Below are 25720 nucleotides of genomic sequence, written 5' to 3' on the forward strand. Positions count from 1 at the left end.
TTGGCCGGATACGCTATTCCATCATCCATTAAAGAAAGGAAGCTAGAAAGGGTATTTTTTTTCAGAATATTTTGTTAAATCATCTGCGGTAATGTGATACGTGACGTAATCATCTTAACGTGGTAGTTGAAATTTTAATTTTTCTGAGAGGTTATTAAAAAGGAAAGATAAGTCACAAATGTGGAAATTCATGATTAAAAGATACACCACGAGTGCAAACAGTCACACATCCCAGATGACTCCAGAAACAGAAGCAGCTCATGCTTAATTTACGTCTCGAACTTGCACACAGACCCAGTTCTCAATGTAGACCTATTTTATATACAGCAGAGATCGTTCCCTGATTCAACCTCAAACAACATAGAGCCTGTTCTATCAACACGACAACATTGAGCCTGTTCTTTCAACACGGCGGTGTGCTGCTATGTGCTGGATGGTGACCTTAATGTTTACTAGGATATATCGGGATAGAAATTGCTCTGCAAGCGCATTTCTGAATCAGAGGTAGAACGCTTTCATCTCATATCCTGGGTTACGACAAGAAGAGAGAGAGAGAGAGATGAGGAGAGAGAGAGAGAGAGAGAGAGAGAGAGAGATGAGAGAGAGAGAGAGAGAGAAAGAGAGAGATATGGGCGCACTTGCAATCTAAGTATTTAATTTATCAAGACCACAAAATACAGAATACAATGATAACAGTGAAATGATACTGTTATGCTCGAACTGCAGTAAAGTTTTGTCTAGTCAGACTTGCAACTTCAGAAAACCATGATTCTCCAAAAAAAAATTCTATATTGACACCATATAAGCACATTCACAAAATTATCTCCAGGAAAACACCAAGGTACTAAAAAATTGTTGTAAAAGACATAACTCCAAGATATTGCTCGATTATATAAAACAAATTATCACCTTTTCGGGATATAAACTACGATAAACCGCAATTCCACAATTATATGCCACCAAAAATACCCACTGGTGAATATAAGAAATATAACACCTCCATAGGGACTCATAAAACTGCAACACAGTAATGCCACCCAAATATATCACCATATTAATAATAATACCACCCAGGCAATATAAATAATTCCCTCCATTACACCAATAACCCTATGGTGGAATAAAAACAAGTCTCCAAAAAAGGTGCAATATCTCCAAGCAGAGTCATAAAAAAATGAAACTCTGTCCCCGAAAAATGAACTCAAGAAGCATCTAGCTGATACGCTCAAAATATTGCCACATATCTCCTCTCACAAAGGTTTCCATTTGCACCAAAAAAATGGCTGCAAAAAATAATTGAACTAAACATAGCTCTCACCACCATAGGCCTAAAACTGTGGAATATCTCCAAAAAAATAAAAAAATAACAAATGGCCAAAATATTATATCTCCAATTATATCTCCAATTCTCCAGTAAAATAACTCATTGTTATAGTTAAAAATTAAAAAACTATAAACGTCTCTGTGAAGCATAACTGCTAAGAATGAGCAAAAACTTGGCAAATAAAAATTGCCCAAGAAATTCTAGAAAAAATCAGCAGTGTGCCACAAACTCATACAACAAAACTCCACCATTCAAAGTGTCTAAGCAAGACTTCCCCATATTCACTACGGCACTTGGAAGGGCACTAGGAAACATAACCAAGTTTCCTATCTCTGGCAAAGTTGCAACAAACAATTGTGCAAGAGGCCAACAATTTCCGGAACACAAATATCCAGAAAAAAATGTAGTGCTTTTATGTAAACATGCAAAAATGCAAAAATTCTCCCCTAAATCTCTCTGCAGCATCATACGCTGAAATTATGAACACAATCCGAACAATGACTCCAATTCACGAACTGAGATAGTAAAAACTTCACACAAACTTTCTGGAGAGAAAAATAAATTCAAACTCTCCCATGATAAAAAAACTTGCATCAACAATGGCTAATATCTAAAAGGGAAAAGAAAAACCAATGGCACTGTTAACTGTTCCCGTGACACCTGTTAACATCTGTGGCTCATGCAGACTTCAAGCAATTGTCTGCTGAACTCATAAAAAAAGGAAAACTAAATTGAGGTTAGTACCTCCCATATTCACAAACTCACCACCCTTAATACTCATTACAAGCACCCATGTTAGTATCAGAAAATAACACCAATAATCAGTATCAGAACTTGCCAGTATCAGTAGTATCACCAGTATTAGCAAATATCAGTATCCCAGTATCACCAAAATCACCAGAATTGCTATCACCAAACCAAATTCACCAAATTCACCAAAATTCACCAGAAATTGTTATCATCACACATAAAATCATTGGCACATTCCCCAAAAATCATTACCACCACGACTCCCATAGAATCCTCATAAATATATCCAGTAATGATAATAATCCTCCATAGTAATTCCATTTAAATATCCCCTGTGATGATAATTCTCCGTAGTAATTCACCCGTAAAATATATCCGTAAAATATCTCCCAGTAAGACTTTAATATTGCCATTCCCCAGTATCCATCACCATTGCCACACCCCCATAACTCCAATATCACTACCATTCACCACCAGTACAATCCATTACCACTCCCCGGTATCATCACCATTTGGCAGCACCAAGCACCCACTTTAAAATAGTCTCCATATCTCAAAACAAATCTCCATTATCAAATAATCTCTGTATCTCCAGTTATAAACATGTCCTCTATCATTGAGTAAAAGCATTCTCCAAAGAGCAAGGAAAACTTGCACCACATTCATATGCATTTCATTTCATTTTCTCTTCACGCAAAAAGAAAGAAAGAAAAAAAATCATCATTCTAAAAGAAACCCTATGGGCATATCTTATCAACTTTTGTGGCTATCAGCTGATTTCATGGCTTTGAACTTTCCTTTCAAGTAAAACTCACCTAGCCACCACTACTCCGACAAAGAAAAAAAAGAAGTCCACCCTCCCGTTGGCACAACCCCATGGAAGGATACCACTAGCCTCCCTTGGGCACTACCACTCCGTTGCTCAGCAAAAATTGCGCTGAGTACGTATACATGAGCGAGCGCTCTGTCTCCGGGGGGCAAAAAAAAATGCAATCCAAGCATCCCCAAGAACTGAACAAACAGCATGTATGAAAAACCTTCACATGCACACATATGTGTCAAAACCAAGCCGAATACTTCTCCTCCAAATATGTACCAAGAAAAAAACACATCACATTCTACTCCTATGAGAAAAAAAAAGCTAATCTGAACTGATTCTATACATCAAAAAATGATTCATACACAATGGCAAAAAAATAATCTAACACTCACTTCCTCAAATGAGAGAACACCCGATCGCCAAACTGTGCGCAAAAAAAAAACCCCCACACTAATACACATAATTTGAACGACTGTATGTGAGCAAGAAAGACACTTGGTAAACGCATACTCACAAGGCTCATTGAGAACAAGTCATTGCTCGTAATGTCTCGCAACGGACGAAAAATGCTGACCCTAATCAAAAATTATCTCCCAGTACCACAACCACGGCTGAATAATTCTTAACCCCCATCACTTATTAACTGAAATCTAACACATTCCCACAACCAGACTCTCTGAAAACAACCTTTAACAGCTGCCATTAATCTCACAAAAGGCTCAATATGGTCCAGAAAACCATCTGCCACCATTATAACAAGATGGTCAATCTCGTTATCATATTTTTTTAAAAGGTAGGCGATGGCCACCAAGAGCGGCCAAAGGCAATTGGTAACATAGTTCTCTCTTCCCCCCCCTCCCCCCTCTCTCTCTCTCCATTATCTAAGGTCGTCAAATCAGAGTCATGAATTACAAAAAAATAACAGTATTTAAAACCAAAGTATTAACTGAATAACTCAGATTCTTAACAGAATGGATTTGAAATGAAATGTTAAACTCAGAACCCGAAACAACTCAGATAACCCTCAGTTAATTAATCAAACACGAACACTAGGCACAGTCAACATAGTAATTAAGTCAGTGCACCATTTCTCCAGATCAATTCCACTCTTCTCCAGAACAATTCCCCTTTCCTTTACCAGAATCGCCTGTTAGAAGACAGAACACTCTGGTAAGCATTAGAGCATAATAAAAAGATCATATAAATAGAACATCTCTGAAATAAATATTCAAATACAATTCAGCCACACTTTGGCCAAAATAAAGAAAAGGCTTACCCATTCAGCACAGTTTGCACAACACTTATCAACAAACACTTTGGCGGAAGCCATCCTTGCTCTGCCTCCTCTCCGATGATCTATTCCTATGATAAGCCTACATTCTCATAATATGTAGGGGGAAAAGCGCGCACATATGTACGAACTCACACTCAATGTTCACATGTTCACGCCCCAGGTAACTGCTTGAATCCAGTTTCAAAGTCACCTCTATGACCCGACCGTGCATAGTGACAGGATGAGCACTGATTTGCTAAGACAGCAATCTTGATCACCCCACCTCAAAGAAAGATGCATTAGCATTCCTAAGCTGTCACTCTGTCTCCATGTCTCCAGGGAAGTTAAATGATGAGTCTCTACATTCCAAGAAACGTCATAGCATATCACATTACATATTATTAATCATATTGTCTTAGAAAAACCCTCTTTATGTAACATATATATATATAATATATATAGATATATATATATAATATATTATCTATATATATATATATATATATACATATATATATTAAAGTTTCAAGTGTAATAGTATATATTAACGTGTAAAAACAATCTGTGACCAAAAGAAATAAATTGGTTCTCTTTTCGTACTTTAAAATTTCTAAATGCTTTTCAAAAAGGAAAGCAAAGGAGTGGCGAACACTTTGTGTACCGACGACCACTGGAAATGATTTGCAAGGTTTTGTTTACAGAAAGTTACCGTTCTTTTCCAGTTGAATGGATTATTATTATTATTATTATTATTATTATTATTATTATTATTATTATCATTATTTATTATTAATTAACGAAATGCAAGTTATCGTACGGTTTTTGGAAACAATTTTGTTCTCGCAGTGTTATTCGGAATTTAATGAAAATTAAAAGCTGCCGATGATCTGTAAATGAATGAAAGGCTGTTCAATATAGTGGAGCCATTATTAACTGTACAAACAATACGATTAAAGGTGCCAGATGCCCATGAAAATAATGTGTAGTGACCGTCACTTAAGATAGGAATGAGAACAGCGGACGTGAAATAATCTTTCAGAGAGAAAGGGGAAATATAACGGAATGCCCTTTTCTTTCACACATTCCATTAGAGCGGTAAAAGTGGCCATGTTTGCCTCTTGTAAACAGACTGAGGAGGAGGAGGAGGAGGAGGAAGAAGAAGAAGAAGAAGAAGAAAAGGCAACGGTTTGTAGCGTCGTTTTTCGTCTTGTCTCATCTCCGAAAGGAAGACGCGATTGCATTTCGACGCCAGATAATTCAGAAGACCGGTTCACGAATGTGAGCTGATATACGAAGGCGATAAATTTATGAAATAGCTAAAGAAAGTCTTTCTTCTCCCCACCCGCCTAAATCGTTCGCTGTATTTCAGCTTTGTAGTTTATGTTCCAGACATTGATTGTAGTAGATGATTTATGGTTCGCCTTATCGGTTACATGATTGTAGCATTTTATCGGTTTACCTAATTTTGCATCGTATTTTTCTGTTTTTTATCGTTTTTGATGTGTATCAGGTTTCTGGAGAAGCACTCGCTGTATACATCAGCGCTGTGCTACTAAATGATTCGGGAGCACTTTTTATTTATATAGATTTTCCATTTTTCTCTTCGTCACTGCCTATCAAGTGTTGGATATAATAATTGTGCTGTGTTGACCCAATAAATGCTGCTGTATACCAGATTCTTAATTTGATATTCCCCGTTAGAAGGTCAGAAGCTGTCTGTAAGTTATATTCTTGTAAGCTCAATTTCATGCTTTCTTTTGGCAGTTTTTTATCATGTCTGCTGGACTGCTTGTAACCGGGGGCACATTCCCGAACTATAACCGATTACCGGACTTTCCCTGAGGAAGTGGGCGCCATATCTTGAAAACTAACCATAGAATCTTTTTGAAAAATAATCTCATTAAGTTCCCCACACCCAAATTACAGATGGGAAAAATGACTAATATGCATCTCGGGAATTTGCAACCGTGAGCCATGTGTTCTTTTGAGCAAAACTTCCCTTGTCTTGTAAGTGAATTCTTCGTTTTCTGTTACATAAAATTCCCCTTTTCGTTTTGCTCTAGCTTTTGGACACATTACTTTCCCTGTCCAAAATGCCTTTAGCTTTCACCAGTATGTTCGTAATGTTGATACCACTTTGTGCGCTAGATTGATTTCGCATTCGTTCAAGATTTACGCGTTTATTTTAGATTCGGATGAGATTGTTAGCATAGGACAGACCTTTGTTGTATCGCTTACACACTTAGGATGGCCTAGGATTGATAATACTATCCAATTTCGACACCGCTGCTCGTTGTCGAAAGAGTGCCTTCCATTTTATCCGCTTGATCTTTCCTTGAAAGTGAGTGACCCCCAAGGGTTACCGCCTTTCTTATACTTCTTCCATTGAACAACTTCATTTAACTTTCATGAAATGTGGGTTCAGCAATCTTTCCTGTAGCTACTACTACTTTCCTTGGATGCTTTCATTTCGGTGCTCATCCATTCCTACATATTGCCATCCTTCTCAGACAGGTCAGTGACTTTCATTCATATGTTTTCCATACAAAAATTTATTGCTCAACAACCTATTTTCCATTTACCATGGCAAATCTTGCAACAAAGTTTGCATGATGAACTCCAGATTTGGTTAGGACTAAGAAATTTTTTTTCGCACTTGTGTTATCATGTACTCAATTAAGCAAGAAAAAAGAACCAGTAGCAATTAACTCAAGCTGTGTTACATTGAACTTTCCGGCTTTAGATAAATGTAGGATAATCTCGCAGTTGCATTTTCATTTTGTTTTCCGTATCTACACTAAAGGGGTTGGAATGCAATAGAAACGGGAGAGGTTGCAGTGATACAGTTATTTTTGATTGAGCTGGCCATATGACAGCACGGGTTTTTGCTCATTGAGCAGCCCGTAAATGGTGATAGAGCGGTTGATCTTGTAAATTGGAAGCCCTCCCCGCCAAGGGCAGAATTGGCTACATCGTGAGAGCAGAAACTGTCTTCTTCATGGTCCAAATATTCCAGTGGTTTCAGGTAAGCAAGGTGAAACTCCAGGTCATTATTTCCGTTTCCGAAAACTTGAACCATCCCTTCGCAGTGACTAGGATTGTTGATGAAGCAAAGTAAAGGAAATTTATAAGCTTTTATTATGACTGACTTATAAACGTTGGATCTTTATGCAAGGTTATTGAGGCTCGTTCGTTCATCATCATTTATTTCCTGTTGCCATATTCAAGTTTATATCCTTCACTAGCTCCTCGTTAGACGAGTGGTTTACTTGCTCGCCTACCGACTCGGTAGTTCGAGTTCGATTCGCCGCTCTGCCAACGGGGAATCAGAGGAATTTATTTCTGGTACTTAGAGATTCGTTTCTCGATGTGATGTGGTTCGGATCTTACAATAAGCTGTATGGCCCGTTGCTAGGTAACCAATTGGTTCCTAGCCACGTAAAAATATCTGATCCTTCGGGCCAGCCCTAGGAGAGCTGTTAATCAGCTCAGTGATCTGTTAAAACTAAAATATACGTAGCTTTTTATATCCTTCACTTTTCTGTTCTGCAGAAGCTTGTTTACAGGTAATAGGCCAAAAAGTTCATGTTAAATTCCTTCAAAGCTCGCTTGCGAAGATTTTTTCTTGAAATTAATGGTATAGCATTTCTTAACGTGTATTTTCCTTTTCGTCTCGTGGTTAAGAACAACCAGCACATTTCAGGACACTTTCCTAAATCCTTTTAACCCTTCTGGAATGACGGAAGACTGAAAACGTATCGTTGTGTCAGCGAGAGAGAGAGAGATGAGAGAGAGAGAGAGAGAGAGAGAGAGAGAGAGAAGAGAGAGTAAACGTATTTGAAAATTCAGGGCAAAGATATTTGTGCATCCATTACGCAGCATCCCCCAGACATGGTAGGAGGGGGAATAGAAGCGTTTCTAGAAAGACGAAGAGAAGGAAGAGATCTCTGTGTAAGTGGTTGTTCTGTTGCGCCGCCAAGTGTAGAACCGTCGGGGCCTTTATAACCTCCAGCAACAGGTGAGATCTATTAAGGGTGTTGGAATAAGAGTCTCGCGTTACTCAACCTCGAGTTTATTAACCTTCTTTCCAGTTCAGCCACTGTTTGCAAAATTGTTTCATAAATATTCTGTCCGTAAAAGATGAATTTATCTAAGTTGAGTATATATTAGTTTTACCAGACCACTGAGCTGATTAATAGCTCTCCTAGGGATGGCCCGGAGGATTAGATATTTTTACATGGCTAGGAACCAATTGGTCACCTAGCAACGGAACCTACAGCTTATTGTGGGATCCGAACCACACTATATCGAGAAATGAATTTCTATCACCAGAAATAAATTCCTCTGGTTCCGCGTTGGCCGACCCGGGATTCGAATTTAGGACCACCGGATTGGCAGCCAAGCGCGAAAACCACTCGTCCAGCGATGAACTATTTATCTAAGTAAAAGTATATATATCTACATTGAAATATACGGTGGCATTTTTCAGATTATATTTTCAAGCAATTATTAATGTGTTGTAGAAAGCATATCGAGTTGTTGCATCGGTACTAGACAACATTGACGTCCAGTTTCCATTGAACTTAGCTGATTGTCTTACTATGTATACGTAGGAGGATTGTAGTATTCATAATTGTTGGAGGCTGTTGAAATGCTACTTCCGACAATGAAATAAATTGGTAAAGTCATTATTTTATATAAACAATAACGTTACCGATTCTTGTCGAAAAAGGGAAGTTGAGCATCTTCCGATCCATTATTACTTATTTTCTTAAGTGTCCTAAATGCCGTTGGGTTTATGAGCCTCCAAATTGGAGAATCAATTATAAAAATGGCTGTCATAAATATTTGAATGGGTTTATTTTTTTCTATGCCGGGTACAGCTTAGGAGTTTTCAAGTAATCCCTCCTCTATTTGAGACTTGATCTGGCGTCCTTTATGGTTATGTCTTTCCTGTAGAATTTGAAGCCAAACTTTAAAACCTAATTTTTATCAGTAAAAATTAGTTTTATTGGGTAGTTAAATTTATATGAATATTCTTTTTAAGTACAATTAATAATATAACGGATGACTTTCAACGTACTTCACATGAATATCTAGTTCCTACTAAAGAATTTAGCATTAGTTAAGAGATTTTGGTATTATACACTGTTTGCTTGTTTATTTTATTTTTGTAGGCTATCCCAAGACTCATTCTTTCTATTTTAGTTTGACATTTCAGCCAGCATTGGAAATTGGCAGTATTACACCAGTCCTCCCAGATCTCTTCGATCTATAAGATTTTCCAGGATGAACACATAAATCATTTTTGCCTTCCATTATTCTCGAGTAACTTGACGGCTAGATAAAGAATATGCAGGGCTCTCTCTCTCTCTCTCTCTCTCTCTCTCTCTCTAATTAGTTTTAATTGCCCCTCTCTCTCTCTCTCTCTCTCTCTCTCTCTCTCTCTAGTGTTAGTTTTTAATTACACCTTTCTCTCTCTCTCTCTCTCTCTCTCTCTCTCTCTCTCTCTCTCTCTCTCTCTCCAGTTTATTTTAAGCTTTTCTTGTCTTCTCTCTCTCTCTCTCTCTCTCTCTCTCTCTCTCTCTCTCTCTCTCTCTTTCTCTCGTATTAGTTTTTAATTGCCCACTCTCTCTTTCTCTCTGTGTTAGTTTTTAATCGCACCTCTCTCTCTCTCTCTCTCTTGTGTTAGTTTTTAATCGCACCTCTCTCTCTCTCTCTCTCTCTCTCTCTCTCTCTCTCTCCAGTTTAAGCTTTTTGTCTTCTCTCTCTCTGTCTGTCTCTCTGTCTCTCTCTCTCGTATTAGTTTCTAATTGCCCATTCTCTCTTATCTCTCTCTAGTGTTAGTTTTAAATTGCCCCCCTTCTCTCTTTCTCCCTCTTGTGTTAGTTTTTAATTGCACTCTCTCTCTCCTCTCTCTCTCTCTCTCTCTCTCTCTCTCGTATCTCTCTCTCTCTCTCTCTCCAGTTTAAGCTTTTAATTGTCTTCTCTCTCTCTCTCTCTCTGTATTAGTTTTTAATTGTACATCTCTGTCTCTCTCCCCTAGTGTTAGTTTTTTATTGCACCTCTGTCTTTCTGTCTGTCTGTCTTCTCTCTCTCTCTAGTTTAGGCTTTTAATTGGCTTATCCTCTCTCTCTCTTTCTCTCTCTCTCTCTCTCTCTCTCTCTCTTCTCTCTCACACACCACACACACACAAATTCAAAACAACAGAGTTGTGTATTCAGAAGAAGCGAGAAAAGAGCAGGGAGCGAAAAAATCCCAGGGCATGAATGGCTCGAGCTTCTAGAACCTATCATCTCTAGACCTTGGTTAGATCAACGACTTCTTTGAAGAAATGGCCCGAGACGCGGAAAGTTCAGTGACCCTCAGTTGGGATATTTATTTTTCCTTTTTCTGTATTCTGTTCGTTGCATTTGATCTGATGGGATGTTTTAGAGTTTTACTTTGTGACCGTTTTATGTTACTTATGAATAGGTTGTTTCAAAGGAAGGAAAAAGTTTTGACAGCCCGATTTTCTTTCTTTAGTGTTTTATGCCGTGTGCCTTTTGTGTGGTACTTTGAGAGTGGCATGATTACGATTATATTCGGTATTGTCTGAAAACAAGTTCCTTTGGTCTTTGTTTTATTTGGCTTAACAATGCGAGGAAATATTATTTGAGCTCGTTTAATTGGCTGCAAATAAAAAATAAACATTTGCTAGAATACTAGCGATCTAGAGTGCTTAAATTGTTTGTAGAGGAAGATATTTATGCTTCATTATCCTCCTTTTGATGCTTTTTTTCAAGGGCGATGTTCGTATTGAATTTTCTTAATCTTTCCTACTTCCGTCCTTTTTTGTGTAGTATTCTTCGAGATTCAGATATTTTTTCATTGTATATATTGAAATTTTGGTAAAACATTATTTTCCGAAAGAGAGACTTCTGATAGACCCATCTGCATCGCAACATTTTGCATTCAATGCCCAAGTGTGCATATATTTTTTGTATGAATACATGTGTGCTGAAAAGGGGCTTGCAAAACTTGTATATTTAGATTGATTCAGATGAATATTTTTACACATTGAACTGGAAAACAAAGATACCGAAGGGACTTCAAACAGTCGTTCATGCAACCGGATATTATGGTGTTCGTTTGTTCCCTTTTTCCTTAATAAGATCGAAGAAACATGTGGGAAACACCACAAAGAGTTTTTCCTATATGATCTAATTCCTTTAGAGTTTACGCAAGGTTGTCTTCTACTTAGTACATCGTAAATCAGTTCAACTATAGTTGGTTTACTTAAGGTAGATCTTGGATGAGCCAAATGCTTACGAGACGTTTATTTGGCGGCCGATGATTGGCTGGTACCCGGAGGTAGGCAGCTCCCAGCCAATCAGCGGCCGCCAAACAAACGTCTTGCATGCATAGGGTTCACCCAAGAATCTACCTTAACTGAACCGGCTATAGCAATTGTAAGTTTTTAGTAAATTCTGGTAGCACATAACGAATAGAGCTATTAGCATTATCGTAAATGCAAAAACGATGCAATAAACATAGAGATTAGATCTAGATTTCAAGAAGAAATTGATTTGTAGCGGCAGAACAATAATAGCAAAACCGGGAATATTGGATTGTTAGCAACGAAGACGCGGGCTGATAGCATATTTCCATTTATTCTTTTTCTGATTATATTTACGATATTTACAAAACTCACTATATTTTTTTCAATGCTGTCTTTTGTCCTACTCACATGGAATGGAAAACCATTAGGAAATAGTCATCGACTTTCATTTGAGCGAGAAAGGGAGGGGAGTGGGATAAAGAAGGTTCCCGTGGAGTTTTCTCTGTCATTTGGAATTTTATTTTAGGAGCGCTATGAAAGAAATGAATTACTGGACACCTCCACTTTGCCTCGGGAAACGATAGCGAGTCACAAAGGCTCTTCACTATTTGGAAAACTTCCTTTCTCTTTTATATTTTTTTCAGGTGGTGTTAACATGGAGCCTTTTCAATACGATTGCCTTTCTGCTATTGTATTTGAAATTTGGGAAACATGCTGACGAACACATTTCTTTAGTGTACAAGCAGAATAAACAAGAGTGGTATTTGTATTTATTTAGATTCTAGAGAAAAATCAAGGAATTTGTATATGCCAAGGAGACAAGGCACCACAGTTGAGCTAGTGACAACAGAAGCTTCTTGTAATTTTATAGTTAGAATAATATTAACCAATCTCAGAAGTGGATTGATCTAATTGACGACAGAAGCTTCTTGTAATTTTCTAGTTAGAATAATATTAATCAATCTCAGAAGTGCATTTCACCACTGCCTCAAGTGGACATAAAATTAGCAAATGGGTCTGCCACTTTTCTGTTCTACCGTTCATACTCCCATTGCCGCCATTTGCTATAAAGCAGAATAGCCTTATAACCTCATCCGGACACCAGATTTATTCTGCCCCAATGTATATGGAAAATATTTACAACCATGGGTAAATCCGCGAGTCATCTGGTTATTCATTTTTGTAATAATTTCCTGTCGTCAGACGCTTCTTGATTCAACTTCTTAGATGGTATTTTGTTGGATGAAAAGCTTCTCTAATTGGTTATGTCTCTAAGATCTGGGCCACGTCACACATCAGTCTCTCCATCTGAGATGAGATAACTACTAACTATTTCAAGGCCCATGACACCCTCCTTTTTTAATATAACTAATGAACTAGGCTTCTGGTTAATGTGAAACCCAAACCACCAGTTTGAGACACCGACCTAATAAGAAAAATGGATCCAAGCATCTACTCCGCATTATTGTCTTACTTTATATCGAGAAATGTCATCTCAATTTTGTGGGCATGGTGAGACGGAAATTAAGACCTGGCAACTAGGCGCAGAATGACGTGTGTCGACCATGACGTGGGGCCCCGTGACGTTTACACCTGTCACGCCCCCCTTTCTGTATGGTTTTCATTTATACCAGTACAAGAAATTATATATATATATAATATATATATCTATATATATATATATATATATTATATAATATATATATATACCTTTGATAGAGATAAGGGTGTTTTTGTTTATTTTTCAATATAGGTATGCAGTCATTAGTGGCTGAAGTTATGGAATGAAAAAATGTTAGGTCTGGCAAAGTTTAAATTGGTCATATTATTTTATTATTCCTGACTTTCAATAACGCCACGAAAGCAATTTTAGATAAAGAGTTTAATCGTGCTATATGTGAATTGATTGTTGGTGAATATGATTGTTGAGGGTGCGCACATAATATGATCATTACAAATATTTAAAATATTGGCTGAGGATTGGATGGAGGTGAAAGGATACTAATACTTTATTAACAATAAGTGTATTGTACATAGATAGTAGTATAGCAGCTAACATTTTAATAAATAAAGTTACAAGACTGAACTAGAATATTTATATATACATATATAAGTAAAATAATAAAAGCTATATATATGTATATATAACACATATTATATATATATATATATATATATATATATATATATATATATATATTATATATATATATATATATATATTAAAGAGAGGGAGAGAGTGAGAAAGAGAGAGAGAGAATTCGATAATGCATAATATTCAACTATACATGTCCGTGATGGTACGCTATTAAACATGACAACATGATACCACCTATTCAATCCAATCTTCAGTTTATTGTTGTCTTTGTTCCCTCTTGAGTATGTTAAGAGTCGCAACACAAAAGCATTACGACAACCTTGTGGACAATGGTGAAGCATTCTAGACATGGCATAAAATGTCAATAGTAGGCAGTAAGCAATGTGTCAAGTGGAGCCGTTGTCAATGCCTGTATCTAACAGACGTGTACCTTCCCTAGCATGATCACCTCTGACTGCCATACGAGATTTTTATTTTTTGTCTTCTTTTTCGCAAGAATTACCTATTAATCAAATAATAAATACAATTGTGAGGCTAAAAATGAGTTTATTCAAACAATAATAATCAATATCTTTAGATTCCATCAAAGAGCAGTATAATTCACTACAACTTATATATTATTTGATTACCATACACAAATGGGGTAGTGGTAGGTGTAAACGTCACGGTGGCCCCACGTCATGGTCGACACACGTCATTCTGCGCCTAGTTGCCAGGTCTTAATTCCGTTCTCACCATGTCTACAAAATTGAGATGACATTTCTCGATATAAAGTAAGACAATAATGCGGAGTAGATGCTTGAATCCATTTTTCTTAATTAGGTTGCTGTCTCAAACTCTGGTGGTTTGGGTTTCACATTGACCAGAAGCCTAGTTCATTAGTTATATAAAAAAAAGGAGGGTGTCATGGGCCTTGAAATAGTTAGTAAATAATACTTACAAGTATTTATTGTTAAGAGTGGTGTCTTGCCTTAAGGTAGTGAATACGAAGTTATTTTTGATTGTATGTCACTATATTGATTTGGTCTCTTGATGATGCAGTTTATTTTTGTTATCAGTTAATTCCGGTTATGATGATTTGGAAAAGAATAAAGACAAAACAAGACAGTGTCCTGACTCTTAATTTTGTTGATTAAAAAAGGATTTTTGGCACAGTTACGGAATGATATGCTTTTAAAGTAAAATAGTTTTTTTCTTTACTGATTATAAAGAACATTTAACTATGCTGAACGACTAATGGTATACGAAATGAAGCATTGTTCCAGCGGTAAGCTGAGCCAACCTGAAGGTACTTGTATTTATTTTCTGTGGTATTCAACATCTGAAGAAACAATGGAAAGCAGGAGGAGGGCATTGAAATTTGATGAACTTTTATATAGTTTGTTGTTATAAATCCAGTATTCATAGAATAACTTAACTAATCATTTAAGAGGAGAACGAATTAGAGGAGGTCATGTTCTTGTTATGATTATCAGTTTTTTTTAATGTAAAATTGCGTTATTAATTACAACAGTGTCTGGACCTTTCAACGTTTAACTTGCTGTGAAATTTAAAGCTACCAACTGAGTGTGTTTCACTTTGGGCTAGAATGAATAAATTGACCACATCAAGTTGCTGTCTAATCGTTAAAGACTATATGATCCTTCACCTATAGTATGTGCAGCCCGTTTGTCAGCAGATTTTTTGAAATAGTACTTACTATATAATTATAACGTTGCATTCGTTTAGTCATTAGCTGGAACTTATATAATCTTATAGATATAAGCATGTGCATACATTATATATATTACAGATAGATAGGTAGATAAATGATAGAATTAGATATATATATATATATATATATATAATATATATATATATAATATATATATATATATATATATGTGTATATAATCATCACACACACACACACACACACACACACACATATATATATAGATATATATATATATATATATATATATATATATATTATATGCATATGTATTTGTGCATCATAGCGTAGAGCTAGGAGAATTACAGTATTAGAAAAAAATAACCTTTGAAATTTATACTTGGAACTAAGGCGGCGGAGGTGAATGAAGACTAAATACGATATAGAAAGGAGAGAGAGAGAGGGAGAGAGAGAGAGAGAGAGAGAGAGAGAGAGAGAGAGAGAGAGAGAGAGATATTTTTAAGCCAAAAGTAGTTTGTTATTTCATTTAAATTGGTATTAACGATATTTATTACAGAAAAATAGGTTTCTATTATAAGAAGCGAAGCATTACTCCAATAAACGACTGTAAGGATAATAATCAAATCTTGTAAGTGATGTATTTTTTATGGAATATATTCCATGAACTATACGAAGTTGGAATAATTGTCAACACTATCGAATTAGTAAAGCTTATTTGTTAAAAAACACAAAAAAGTGGGTTAGTTTCAAAGATAAACGGTTCCGATTCCATGTAATTTGTTGGGAAAGATTGTACTTTTGGTGGTAATGGCGAAATGTTTAAGAGATTAGTTCTTATAAGTTCTGGATTTTATCAGATATCTTAATCGAGCTACAACACAAGCTGCAGGAGTTCCTGCTTGAGTCGAGGCCTTTCCCAAAAGCATGTTATTAGTTTCACGTCGCACATTCCACAATATTTGTTTTCGGTTATTAAGCCATGACGTCATAACGGAAGAAGGAGAACAGACATAATAGGTATGGTTAGGCAGTACAGTTGGTAATCACGGTTTTCATTCTTTAAAGTAAAAGATATTCTCATTACCTTTAATGTACCTCTACGTTGTAGGCTTTGGTTATGCTGTCTTAATTAAATTAATAGGTAAATATTATGAAAAAATCAGCATTGTGTTTTCTTCGACGTTCGTATTGTCCTTACAGTCAACAACAATTTGGATCAACCATAAATTGTTAATAGGCTATATTTATTAACACCGAAAACGATTTTCCACTGGACTAATAATACATAAAAAGGTTCTCCTCGCAAAATTCATCACATGCGAAAAGAAAAAATTATTCTGGGAAGGCGCTTACCCTTACGTAGTACGTCATATGCACACGTTTACGTTTCCTTTGGCAAACGTTCTCCAAATAGGTGTGTGTGTGTGTCTGCCTTGCTGTCATTGTTTCCCTCTTACTTACGCAAAAAAACATTCATTATCCTGGTAAGCGAATTTCTTAAGATTGGCACGAAGACTACTATTAACTTCTCTTCATCGCTGGCATGGTATCTTCCTTGGTGCGACGGTCTTCCAAATATGTTTAATCAAGGCCCGTTACCTTCCGTTCTGTGCTGTATTGGCAACTGGGTGCTCAAGCCTGCTGGAGCCCTGAACGAGGTCGAAGAGTGGTGCTAGTGGTACGGCAGAGGATGGCGTTCCTCTCACGCAGCCCCTGCGTAATATTTTTCAGCCGAGCGGTATGAAACTTCTGTAAAGGTCCAACTACCGAGAGGTTGCGCTCATTGAACTGGAAATCAAATTACAGGTGAGAGCTGGAAGTTGCTCCAAGCACTCACGAGAGATTCTGCACGTTTTGCAGTCGTTTTTGAAACTAGTTGTCATAATTTTGTATATCACACAATATGCATTTCACCGTCATTTTTATCAATCTCATTATAAGGGGTAAAGTTAACAGTTATTGATTAACAAATACTTAAGTGTGACAATTTAAATAAGTTGATAAATACCACTTTGGTTCAAGAGAGACTTAATTCAGAAATGTTAAAATCTCGGTGAATTTCTAATAATCCGATTTTCTTAACGGTATAGAGAAATCTCTTGGAGGATCATAATTGTTTTATATCCTAAAGATATAAAATGAGTCATTGTGGTCTTCGAATTTACATTCTGAAGATTTGCTCCTTACTTTACTGAAAATAACAGGTATCCGATATATATATATATATATATATATATATATATATATATAAATATATGTATATATATATATATGTAATATATATATATATATATATATATTAAATATATATATATATATATATATATATATATATATATATATATATATATATATATAGAGAGAGAGAGAGAGAGAGAAGAGAGAGAGAGAGAGAGAAGAGAGAGGAAGAGAGAGAGAGGTACTTTTGCCTGTGCATGCTGTCTGAATATTTGTTCATCTAGTAATTTGTATGTAAATATATATCGCATTAGATTTGTCCAACTAATATATAAACTAATACATTTACACTCACTTAATGAGACAGCTTTGCACATCCCATATAAATGATAATGGTGTGAAATAAATGCAAATTCTCCCGATGAACCATCATGTCCCATCCGGCTAGTGACCATTTGAAGATTATTTTCCGAATTCAATTTGCAGAACCAAATTCGAGTTCATTAATTGCTCCTGATAAAGAAAGGCCGAGGCGTCATTTCTAATGTAATTGCCTTGATTTGCCCAATCGTACTCCCGGCGTCTTCCATTGCCAATGGCCATTCCACGAAATTAATGCATTTGTATACTGACACATAATATTGAGATTGTATTAGTGTCGAAATGAAACTCTCGAACTACTAGTTCGTAATTATTTTTCATAATTATTTTATCAGAAAAAAAGGATGGACACTCAGAATTTCCGTCTTTTAGAAAAGTTCATGATTTTCAAAAATATTTCTAATATTGCAGAATGTACTTAGAATTGGTTAATCTTTTTTTTTAGATTTTTTATTCATTTGTGATAACTTTGTTTTCCTCTGAACAGCTTTGTTCTGTTGTTAAATCTACATCCAAAGCAGAAAACTGGTTCTGGTGATTAGTTTCATTATTTTAGATACACTTTTACTTTGTTCTCTTTAGCAAGACCACTTTAATGGCCTTTAGTTTGCAGAAAGGTATTTAAAATTCTGTTATCAATGGAAACCTAATAAACAAGTTAAAACTGTGGTTTACCTTGGCTAAACGTTATTATTGTTATTTCCCCTGATTTCATTTTGAGAGTCCCGCAAACGGCTGCAGTTAGCTCAATTTTGATATGTTGATGCAATGATACATAACTCAAAAGCGCAAAACTTAGTTCGTAGCGCAGACTTCATTGTCACTTTAAATATGGTTTTATACGTGCGATACCATTGTTGCGTCACGTCATATTTTGCACTTTATGATGGTAGGGTTCTATATATATATCGCATGGTGAGTTTTTTAATTTCACGTCTTGCTTCATAGCACGGTTTTTTTAAAACCTGTTGTGGTATGCTCGAATTTGTTCTTTCCGACCAATTGCTACATCCTCAGTGATGTTATAGATTAAAATAAGATGTTTATTTTTTTACTGCCCAAATTTTTCATAGTTTTATTTAAAGATTGCTTCATGTTCCTATATATATCTATTTTACTATTGAAATACATTTTTTGTCAACTGTTTTTTTTTTTTGTTTTTTTTTTTTCATTATTTTTATTTCATTCGTCAATTCATATGTCTCCTTTATTGGTTAAGATGTATTTCATTTAAAATATTTTCTACCAATCTCGCATTTGGTGGCAGCGAGAGAGAGAGAGAGATGCTTACATTTAAGCATTGCTTTTAATAATCCAGTATGCGTGTGTGCGTGTGTCTGTGTGTGTGAGAGAGAAAGAGAGAATGTGATGTTGACCTGGAAAATAGTTTTCGTTCTTATCAGTAATAGTTAAAGGACGGCGGCTTGTAATTCTGCAACTTGAATTAGTTGTTCCAAATGGTTTTGTTCTTAAAATGGCCGTGACACTGGATTGGGTTTTGCTAGGCTACGTTATTGTAGACACCAAAGTTGCCCGTCTTTGATGATGAATATTGAAAAATAAATGATTAAACACACACATACAGAGAGAGAGAGGAGAGAGAGAAGGAGAGAGAGAGGAGGAGGAAGAGAGAGAGATAGAGAGAGAGAGAGAGGAGAGAGAGAGAGAGAGAGAGAGAGAGTAAGTTTAGCCCCTTTGCTTACAGTGTTCATTGAAAAATCGATCAAATTAAAAGGCTGCATTATGTTCCCGACCTGATTTTGTTTTTACCGCCTAGATAAACCGAAATAAGACATCATGTGAGAAGCTTTAACATAAGCAACTACTGTAGTGTGGATTAATGGAAATTATTTTGGGACAAATTGCTGTAACAGAAAGAGACTTCAATTACGCCATCTCTTAGGGGATTGGGGAGAGGAGGCCATCTAATAATAATTAGCAATGCAAATATTTCCCGTCCTGCACAAACACTGCAATTTAAGCTAATGAATGAAGCGACTTACTCCCGGGCCGTTGGTCGGCATGACTTTGATAAAGAAAATCGGTTGGTGCTGTTCTTGGTATTTTCAGCGGAATTGGGGTTGCATGAGACGCCTCATCCAGTGTTGCAAAAACCTCTTCGCTCTCCCTTCCTTTTAACGTGGTCATGTTTCGTCTTAAATTCTATCCTTCTTTTGCACTCAAGTTCTTCTCTGAGGTATTCAAATGGTGTGTTTTACAATGATGCTTGTTAACTATGAACTTAAAAAAGAGGGCACAGGATATAGGTACGGCAGCCGTATCCCGATCGTGGTAGATATTGGTACGGCAGTGAATTGCGCATGCGTCAATTTCAGACTTCCTGGCGTACAAATAATATAGGCTAGTGCGGTGAGGGTAAGGCAGATTCTGTCATTGGTGCCGTATTTGCGCTCTTGACTTGCTGTAGATACGGCAGTTAGCTGTATCCGTTTACCAGTTTGCTAATCATACTGTATTATGTAAACCAGAGTTCGGCTTTTAGGTGGGATAGTCGCTTTTTGAACATCTGTCCCCCTTTTTTCAGTTAGCAAAAAGTCCCTCCCCCCTTTTTTTTTGTTTGTTTAGCTTTGTGAATTTTGTCCCGCTTTTTTGTACTACAAAAACAACACCATCCCGATTTTAATGGAATAGGGTAATGCTAAAATTTGGTTTAACTTTGCCATTTCACTACCTGGTAAATTCTATCGTCTTCTCCGACAGCTGCAATATACCCAATGAGGTGAATTAAAAGAATTGTAAAGTGTATAACGGCCCTTGCAACTGCCGATGTCGGGCAGAATAAAGGGCCGAGAAAGTCACTAAAGGTAAGATGGTAGTGTATATATTTATATATAGTAATCCTTTTTGAATCTCCTTTTCGGAATTCTTTTCAGGGCCGATTCGATCGTTCGTGACCTACGTATATACATGAATTACCCAATTTTTGAAAGTTTGAGTCTTCGTAGATGTCTATGGCTTTCTTCAGCTCGTTAAAGCCTGAAATCATGTGTTTTTCTTTGAAAACTAATGTATTATTCCGCGGTTCATGCTGTTCCGACACCATTTTTCTTGCTGTCACTGATATGCCCAAAGACTGTGTATATACTTCAGAATCAGTATATAGTCTTTGGATATGCGTGAGGCGGTAAACAAGGGTTCGCGCATGCGCAATTCACTGCCGTACCAATATCTACCGAGATCGGGGTACGGCTGCCGTACCAATATCCAGTTCGAAAAAGGAGCACAGTTATTTTTCCGAACAAAGGTAGCGCTCGTTAAAGTTTCTGTTTCTGGTGAATTTTCGAGAGACTCAGTGAAAAACATTTCTACTTAACCCTCTTCAATCCTGCGGCATGTATAGCGTGCCCAGTGAAAAAGGAGTCCTCCCATACTTATAGACATGTATACAATGCCCTCAGTTTACAATCTGATTTGCTCCATTTAGGTAAAAGTTATTCCTTCTGTGAATCTAAGCGCCGTTCCTATGGATTCTATATTTTCATATCAGTTTACCCCGTAAAACAAAAACACCCAAATAAAACTAAATAAATGGACTGAATGTTTTGGTGGCCCTGGTTGGTAATTACGCTGGGATTTGGCTTCGTTCAACAGCCTCTTCCTGGCCTTTGCGAACGATGCCATTGCTCGCTGTAGCGGTCATTCTCCGACAATCTGAGCCCTCGTTTCCACACCCATTGTTTTCTTATCGTTATGCCGCACCGAAGCACTTCCGTAAAGATGATGATTCATTGTAATATCCAGACAGACTCCGTTAGGGCTAGGCGTGTGCTTGCAGCCAAGTTTTCTTTGTGCTTTTGTTTTAGCTGCCTTTTAAGCATTTTCTTTTGTTGAAAAATTATCTGTTCCAAGATATATGATTTAAGTATAAGAATCATCTGAATACTTTTTATTTTAGGTTTAAACTCTTTTTACCACCGAAAATTTCAGTTAAGAAAAATATTTGAGGTAACTTTATATTTGTGCTTCCACCATTTTTAGTTTATGTAAAAGAAGACTATTGTCCTGGCTTTGTCTGTCCGTCCGTCCGCACTTTATTCTGTTCGCCCCCGTACCTCAAAAAAAAAAAAAAAAAAAAAAAAAAAAAAAAAAAAACTATTGAGGCTAGAGGGCAGCAAATTGGTATTTTTTATCATCCACCATCCAATTATCAAACATACCAAACTGCAGCTCTCTAATCTCAGTAGTTTTATTTATTTATTTTTCTTTTTATTTAAGGTTAATTAATGTTAGCCATGGACTCGTGCATCTGCAGCGCTTTCCGGAAGCAAGGGACGCAACCTCACCGTGCGATCTTGTGAGCAACTGAAGAGCTGCCGGTCGTAGATGATGGTTTTCAACAGCATTATACACTGTACAGAAAACTTGATTGCGCCGAAGAATCTTCGCTGCATTCTTACTTGTTTTTATTTAAAACACTCCTTATCTTTTAATATACTGAATTTCAGACGAATTCTTAGATGTGGGAAGATTCTTCAGAACAGAAATTATTAATGTGAAAATGTTGCGTTTCACAGATTGTTATTCTTTCTCAGTCTGTAAGAATATGAAATTATGCCCACCCGTTACTTCTAAAGTCCCTGTTTTATTTATTCATCATACATATATGCAATTTTAATCGCTTTCTCGTTACCAACCAGCCAAGCGTGCAAACTTTCGTTATGTTATGCAGACTTTGCAACCTATATACTGGCGCATATCCTTTTCATTGTTCTGTATGTGTGAACATTTTTGATAATGCAATTTTCGGTAATATCTCTCTGTATTAATATCAATGTGCTTTTGTAGATGCATAAATCACTATTTGGTAGTTGCATATCATGCAATCTGCACAAAGTACATTAACACATACACTATACGTCATAAGAGTCTGTGTAAATTGCATATTCATATGGACATGCGACCTGTGGGGAGAGGCAAAGATAGGAGAGAGGAGCGAGCGGTTTAACATTTTCGTGAATTGAATTACCGTATAATCGTAAGATTTTTGCTTACCTAATACTATTCAAATTATTCATTCTTGCTTTATTTTTGTTTTTGCAAGGATGCTTCCAGATGTTGCAATATGTAATTCGACCACTAAAGAGAGACCTATAATTTTGCAGGCATTAAATTATTTATCAGTGGCAGATTAATTGTACAAAAATGTAAATATGATTGGTCAATGAGAAACTGAAGATAAAAATCAAATTTAAAAACAGGTTTTACTTCTTGCAATTGATACCGATATTCAGAATAGTCATCAAGTTAATACAACGGCACCATAAAGGATACTGTTTGTGTAAGGTGATCATATAATTCTTTGCTAAATTGAAACTATCTCCAATTCGAATGTAGGTATTCAGAAAAATAAAATGCTTAAATGAGGCAGTTTTTACTTTTTTTACACAATAATCTGTGGTGTGATTGCTAGTTTCACTTGAATTGGTCATCTAAGTTATCTAATTGCAGTTGGTAATCATAGCCGATTTTTTTCAGTAAAATATTCAATTTCAATATCTTTATCGAGCTACATGTTTACCTATTGTAACCCATCCCCCCCACCCCCCAAAAAATAATAGACAAAATGCACAGAGAATAATTTTTTACTAATTGAATACATACTTAACTTCTAAAAAAATTCCAAAATTAAATGAGAATCAGTAACGTATATTAAGATTTTTTTTTATATACCGACAGCGATTTAATTCATAGATACCTTACTTACGTGTGAACTTGCATGAAAAGTGCCAACGTACGAAGCTTTTAAAGCATAATTTGTCAGAGATATTCATTCTCCTGTTTTCCCTTCACAACTCTATGCCCAGTCAACAGTATTGGCAGGGGTCTCTCCCAGGCACTTGATGGCTATTCTGAATATCGTTACGAATTGCAAGCTGTAAGACGGTTTTCATATTTGCTTTTTATCTTCAGTTTCTTAATGACTGCGAAAGTGTATCTCTCTCTTTCATGGTCGAGTTACATAATGCAACATCTAGAAGCACCGTTGTTTGTATTTAAATTTTTTTTTATGAAAAATAGACTATAGATTTTCATAAGAAGATAAAAGCTTTCCAATATTTTGCGCCTGAATCACTTCCCGGAGGCAAAAACCTCAACGTAAATAAACTCGATTTGAGTAACAAATTATCCCAACACCTTTCGCATCACAAACGATCTAGCGGGAGTTTACTGACGCTCGTAAACCTCATCAATTGGGGTCGTTAAAGCCAGTTAGCCCAGGAGCCAAGCCCGGCGTGAGGCCTTCATTGTGAAGTGATGGGGGGCGGGGGATAGGTTACTATGGCGTTAGATGAGCCCACATTGATGCTGTTAGAATACTGTGGCCTTTTGCCAGGACGACTTCTTGTCCGTAGGAGTCGCTACTAATGAGACTAGTTATGAGGGACAAAGAACGATTTTTATTTCTAAAATAAAATTACTTAGTTTTATTAACATAAAATTGCCAATTGTGTTCTTAGTACTTAAAGCTCTTAATTATATATATATAATATATATATATATATAATATATATATATATAATATATATATATATATATATATATATATATTTTTACCTCAAGCCACTGAGTAATTTGAAAATGAATGACTAAGTGCCAAGTACTTTCGTGTATTTGTAAGACATCTTCGGGGCACAAGAGGTGTTAAAGATACACGAAAGTACTTGGCCCTCCGTGATTTCGCTTTGAAGTACCCCAGTGGCTTAAGCTAATAAACAGAATCACAAGATTACTTTATCGATATATATATATATATATATATATATATATATATATATATATATATATATATATATGTGTGTGTGTGTGTGTGTGTATACATATATATATATATATATATATATATATATATATATATATATATATATATAATATATATATATATATATATATATATCTAATAAAAGGAGCCCATAAAAACACCAAAATGTAGAGAGAAAAGTACTATATTTCAGAGACTGCTGTCTCTCTCTTCAGGTATATGAATGAGAAAAGTTTACAGAAAAGGTGGTATTTATACCAAGAGATCCATCCACAAGTAAGCCAATTTAGGTCTCCCCTGCTGATAATCTTCCTTTAATCTTCTTAAGCGTTGGTTGAATGAAAACTTGGTCGACGACATCTGAAATTCACGCGCCTTTTGAGATGTTCATTACCTGCTTCTCTTTTATTAAGGCCAATTCCATCATTTGACTCTTGTACCGGCAGTTGCTGCTATAAATTATACGTGACAAATTCCAGTTTATTCTATGGTTATGTTCCTTTATATGGTTGAAAATAGCCGAGTTCTGTTGTCCATACCTAACTGACCGTTTGTGTTGTATTAATCTCTGGGGAAGTGATTAACCTGTAAATCCGATGTAAGATGGTCACAGTCCTGACATGTGATCTCATAGACCCCATAATCTTTGGGAGATGTCTTTTGTTGGACGTTAATCAGGGATTTGGCTAAGGTGTTTGGGTAGGTAAATGCAAAAGGGTTGGATTTCCCAAGGGTGTGGGTTACTCTCTTAATCATCTCCAGGTGAGGAATTTTTATTTTATTGTTGGGTGTGTCTCTGGTCTTGTCTTTAGGGGGTCGGTAGAAAATTATGTTTGCTTTTTGAATTGCTTTCTCAATTATATGGTCAGGATACTTTAAAGACGAAAGTTGCTTGCGAATTAGTTCAAATTCTTTTTCCAGGAAATCTGGGGAACAAATTCGTAAGGCTCTTAAGAATAGGTTGGTAGCTACAACTATCTTGATAGTAATGTCGTGATAGCTAAAGTAGTGAATATATGAAAGTGAGAACGTTGGTTTTCTGTATATGGTAAATTTGTATTCTGTCATGTCTCTGATTATTAAAACATCAAGAAAAGGAATTTTGTTGTCTGTTTCCCA

This window comes from Macrobrachium nipponense, chromosome 17 (genome assembly GCF_015104395.2).
Source record: "Macrobrachium nipponense isolate FS-2020 chromosome 17, ASM1510439v2, whole genome shotgun sequence".
Lineage (NCBI taxonomy): Eukaryota > Metazoa > Arthropoda > Malacostraca > Decapoda > Palaemonidae > Macrobrachium > Macrobrachium nipponense.